The sequence below is a fragment of the Fulmarus glacialis genome, unplaced genomic scaffold (genome assembly GCF_000690835.1).
Source record: "Fulmarus glacialis isolate BGI_N327 unplaced genomic scaffold, ASM69083v1 scaffold5051, whole genome shotgun sequence".
Classification (NCBI taxonomy): Eukaryota; Metazoa; Chordata; class Aves; order Procellariiformes; family Procellariidae; genus Fulmarus; species Fulmarus glacialis.
The window spans coordinates 19,899-25,945 of record NW_009192051.1 but is presented as its reverse complement, the minus strand read 5'-3'; positions in this window follow the sequence as shown (position 1 = coordinate 25,945).

The window sequence follows — 6,047 nt, the reverse complement described above, 5'->3', positions numbered from 1 at the left end:
AGCTTGAGAAATAAATTACAGTCCAGGCAAAATTGGAGTGAACTTCTTAATTGAGGAAATTTGGAGGGAGGATGGGGGAGGGAGTGAGAGAGAGAGAGTGTGTATGTATGTGTATGCGCAGTGGTATATTGTGTATTATATTTGTTATGGCTTTGTACTTACTAAGTGTTTAACTTTCAGATAAGAATTAACCGATTAACCCATAGAGGATTTTTTAAAACATTACATACTTTACTCTGTCATGAAGTAAGAAACATTTACTTCTCATTAAAGATACGTAAAACACTAAAACCAGTCATAATTCATTAATGAAGGTGCCTATTTGATATCCTGGCTGGAGTGGGACAGACTGTCCTCAGTATACCCTTGTTATTAAACAAACAAAAAACCTAACTGATTTAGAAGATGCACATGACTGACTTTTCTCACTTCCTATGCATTTCTTCAGTATATTTTGTGTAATTTTTCTTTCTGCATGTATCAGTGCCCTTAATTTTCCTTTGTAGCCCAGAAGTAAAATGAGCAAGTGTATATAACATTATCTGTCTGTAAAATACTTTTTAAAAGAAAACATTTATATTTATATTACAGCTTGAATTGACCACCTTGTGTACATAGATCATCTCGAAGTATTATTTCACATTGAAAAGAAGACAAATATATTGATAACTGTAGAAGTTAAGGAAGAGCTTCTAGTTTTGTATTAAGAGTTGATTGGATGAATTAAGTCCAAGAATATGACACGGTAGCAGCAGTTTTTACTGTTGGTTTTTACTGTTTATATATTTGAAAGCTGCTACTCTGGTTGATTTTCATGCTTCACACATTTTCAGCTAAACTTGGTTGCCTAGAATAGACTGTTAACTTTAAAAACAACTTTGATTAAAAAAAGGTGATGTTTTTCTAGTGAATGAGAGGAATTTAGTATTTGTAAGTGCTAGGTTCCTAATTGGAGGTGAAGAGAGGTATGAACAACCTAAGAAAAGAACTTGCTGGCTGTATAAGAAAATGCTATAGAAATATATTGGGTGTAGACTTCAGAAAGAAATGAGTTTAACAGTTTCCTCTGAGCACTATACAACACAGTGAAACTTCTGGTCCTGTACTGTATTTTATATGAAACATATATGCTTTAATATTTTTATTGAATGTGTGCATTAATATTTTCACCTTACATTTAACCACTTTGCTGCTAAAATGTTTTCACCTTTTGCTTTCCTCTTTGAAGACCTGATCCATTTAAAAAGGGTTCCTGAACTGACATACGTTCACTTTTTCCTCTTGTGCTGGGAGCGTCAGCCTGCACGCCCAATTTGAGAGCGACTAAAGGAACTGCAAAGATACATGGTTAGGTAAGGGCTGGTTTTAGTAGGATGCACACATACTTTTTCTTCTGGTGTTAGGGATCTTGCCCGCTGTTGCAGTTAGGAGATGAGTAGTAGAAGGAGGACATAACAGCAAACCCATTCCAGAACGGGCTGTTGCATCTGTGCATCTTTTGGTTTTGACAGCATGTAACATTCGTTCTGTCTCTTCTGAAATACTTCCTTAAGCATTTGGGAAAAGAGAAGTTTCTTCCCCAATCCTTACTCCTCCCCTCGCCCTTAACATCAGAACTGTAGTTTGTCAGGCATGTAGTAGCAGAGCTTTGTGTTGCTTGGAGGGGAGACCTGAGCCTTGGGAAACCATCATTGAGTATTAAGTCCCTGTCTTGTTGAAAGCCTCAGTTACCGTGAAAATTAAGTATTTCCCCTTGAAAGCGGGGGAAGAAGTTAGATGACAGCAGCACTCGTGCACCATCTACTGGGAGAAAAACATTCAGCTGCATTCAGGCACAATATTTGATTACACAGTAATTTAACTGGCTATGGGTGCACTACTTAAACTACAAAAACATGTTCAGCTTCAGTTATGAATTGTAATTTGGACTCTTACTGTGATTCTTTATCTCATCATGCTTCTTAAGTTTCATCATTAATACTGATTGAAAGTAAAAATGCTTCAACCACATATTTTGTTAGGTTTAAAATAGTTACAATGGCCTATTACGCAAAAGCATAACAATCAGGAATGAAATGAAAATTCTTTTGATTCTGTCACTGGGTTCATAAGAAAGATAATTTCCCCCCTTCCCCCCCAAGTTCTTTCCCACAGCGAAGCGATGGAGTTTTGATGTTCATGCAGAGGGAATCTGGCCTTTTGGTTTGTGATACGAATCGAGTTTTGAGTGTGCACAGGTGGGTCTGTGCGATTCAGTAGTAGTGAAGGGTACACCTAAAGCTGTGTGCAAGATTAAAGCAATATGCTGATAATAATCTACAATTACTATGGTAACTGTTTAGTAAACAGCAGCAAATGATGGCATAAAACTCAGATGCCTTTCCAGAGCTTATGTAAGGGATGTTCCGAACAGTCTTAACCAATGCAGTTTCCTCTAGAGAAGCAAAGGTATTTTGAAGAATGTCTTAATTTTGCATGTTGGAATACAACATTCCCATTTCAGATGTGTTCTCTTCAGAATGATCTGTTCATGTGTACCTGGAGGATAATATTGAACTCCCGTGTAAATAATGCTCAAGTTTAAATTAGACTTCAAATATTTTCAGAGCTTATGGCACAGTATGCAGCCAGTACAGTGATACATTCGTATTAATAAAATGAAGATCAAGGGTGGTGGCTGGCAACGAAACAATAACTTTAAAAAGATGCCTTATGGTACTGTTAGTCCAGCAGCTGGGTGGATAAAACTTCCATTTCCTTCGGTGCACTGATAAATACAAGGAGCGGTTGGGGGGATGGTTTGGGTTTTTTTCCTGAAAGCTTCTCTTAATTGCAAAAGTTGTGGTTCGTTTAAGAAATCAAAGCATTCGGTGAAGAAGAAGCCTTCATGTTCAAAGCTGCAGTATAAGCTGTACGCAGTTTTCCTCCTTTCGCTTGGTGCCATTTGCTTTCCACCCTAATGACCTCGAAGTGCCTCATGTGTATATTGTTTCCATTAAACCTCAGCTGCTATTTCTTTCTATTAAATGATGTATAATTTAGTTAACTCATCCCATAGGTGTTTCCTTTATGAATAAGAATATAGCTTGTTACTTTGAGTATATAATGTAAATATGCCTTTAAGTTTGTAACTGGTTTGTTACATCATATCCTTGTAAGTTGACATAGCAGATAACAACATTAAAATTGTTTAAATGTTTTTTCCTGTAATTACCTGATTAAAACTATCTTGAAATGAAACAACTGACATGTTTTTCCATTCTGTGTTGGGATTACTCAGAACAGCGCATATGAAATGAAATGTTGCAGCCCAAGAACAGAATAAAAAGATGTAAATACAGGTAATTATTTTGCCATAGTATTCTGCTTACTGGTTAAACAAATGTTAATCAGATCATTTTATGATTTTAAGACTGGTCAAACAAACATTGTATTACCTTCAAGCTCCAGCATCTTTCATTGTAAGAACATCTTTAAAAGCTGCTATAATGTTTTAAACAAAAATGTGCCTGTACGAGCTTGCTTTGTATCTACAGCAGTACTTATCCTTGACATCATGCTATGGAGGTCAAGATTCCTTCATATAAATCGTGTTTGCTTGAGTTCCCACTCAACCCCACCACAAAATTGTGTATCTCTGAATATAATTCTAAGCTTTGTGCAGGTTAAAGAATAAGATATACACCAGAAAAGGAAGAAAAACTAATCAGTCCATGAAGAAAAATGAAGATGAACACGTAGAAATCTGTGAGACTATAATTTGAAAGCTCATGGTCAGGGTTTAGGATGGATTATTCTAAATTGAATTGTATTTGCCTCTAGCTTTTACGAATGTTTTCTTACTGGTTACAACTGATAAAGTAATTCTCGCTGTTCATCTGATCAGTTTCTAACTTGAAGAATTTTATTATTGCTGGGTGTAATCATTACATGGACTATTAACTGTTGATACTTGAGCTTTTAACTGATGATTTGAAAATGCAGCTCTACCAGAGAAAGGAAACGGGCAAATTAATTAAGTGACTAGCAAGGTGAGGGGTTAACAGAGAGTATTACAGGACTATGTGACGACCACATATGAGAAAGTGACTCAGCATTAAACATGGTTTCATAAAAATTAAAAACCTAGTGTTAGATCTCGGACAAATCCACCTTAATGTCATGGATAATACACAATCTTCTGGTTTTGAACAAGAAAAAAAATAGATAAAGGGCTCTTCTTTTTTCTCTCTCTTTTTTTTTTTTTTTTTTTTTTTTTTTTTTTGGACAGGTAAGTCAAACTCAGTTGCTGGGGTTTATAAATTAAATCAAAAACTGAAGTTAATCCACAGACTATTGTCTGTAGATCACAGACTTAGTGGCCGGTTTCTAAAGAGAGTTCATAAAAATATCACATTAGTCCTTGCCATATAGCAATTAATACTCAGTATTTTGTATTACTGTTTCTTGAACCTTTTGGCTTACTGTCATGAGTGCTCCATGTGCTCCTGTACTAGAACGGAAAGACTTTAGTCTGCAAGGTTATATCATTACTTCCATCATTTGGGAACACTGAGCTATGTAATGTAATTTAATAGCGTGGAAATAGACGTAACAAGTAAATGGATGAGAATAAAAAATAATCCCACATTTCATACCTTTAACTTGAGGTTGGAGAGTGTGTGCATGCGCACACAATGAGATCTGACTAAATTACACTTTGACTACTGCATAATGTGAATGACTGGCAATATTTGGTTTTACCTAGAAGGAAAAGGAAGAACGAGATAAGTCAGTTCTTCAAGAAGCTTTTAGCTCTAGATATCCATGCCCTGACTTGAGAAATTTGGGAATATTTGAGAAGATAATGACTTTCACTGACAGAATAAGCCTCTCAGATGAATTGTGATTTCAGCTAAGTGGTGATTTGGCAGACTCCAGGCACATCTCGGTACCCACCAAATCATATCCAATGTGTTTTTAGCAATGTTACGTTATTTATGTCAGTTTGAAGTAATGCACAGAAACAATTATTTCATGTTTGGCATTTACTGCCTTCCCCCTCCCCCCCCCCTCCTTCCCAAAACTATCAACAAAAAACTCTTCTGCATTCTCATTTTGAGTAATATGTATCAGGGTAAGGTAAGCTGACCAAAAAGCTCAGTGTTTGGTGGGAGGATGGGTGGGGAGGGAAAAAAAAACCCATGACCAGGAAAGCTCTTTTTAGTTCCTTCCCAGGCCTACATGGTAGATAATGAAACAACTCCTAAATGAAAGCTGTTGCAGTATGACTTGCTGTCTAAAAATGGAGACTTTAGAGAGAGACAGATTTAGCTGCCTTCCATGGTAATGAGCAGCCTTGCTAAGAGATGGTTCTGATTTCACCATGAAGGACAATGTGCAGATGTTAATGAGCTTGCTAACAATGGAAAGTACTGTGGGGTTTGTGATGGTAGAACCATATTTAGAATGTTTGAAAGAGAAGGAATTATCCTTTTAAACATAGATCCAGCATTGATCGACCAGGTCTCTTTCTCCAGTCAATGCTACAATTAGCTGAAGAAAGCCTGTTAAGATGATAAAATGTCCTGTTGCATGCAAAACTGGCCTTGAATTATGGGCTAATCTCCCCTACTCCAATTTTGCAACCTGCCAAACCACTCCTGTATGAGCTCTCTCCTTCCACTACTACATTTGTAGAAAACAAATCCATTTACATGTACTAAAGACCTCCTAGCCCCCAATGTAGGTAATTTGCCATTTTGTATCTCATGTAAACAGCAAGTAGTGTAGTGAACTGTTTTTCAAACTGAGGGTATGATTCTATGTTCGTTATATCTGAAGTAAAAGAGGGTTGTGAAAACATATTACTGCTGTCAGCAGCTATCACTGTCACTTTGCCAGAGCTGGCTGACCCTTCATACCTGCCAACGTGTTTAGGTGCTTTTCTGTTGTTGCTTTGTATTGCCTATGAGGGAAGCATTACGGTGACTTGATCTCTTTTTCCTTTTGTCTGAAGTCGTCTTCGGCTTTCTCTGCCAGCATATAGAGTTTTACAGGCTGTGTGT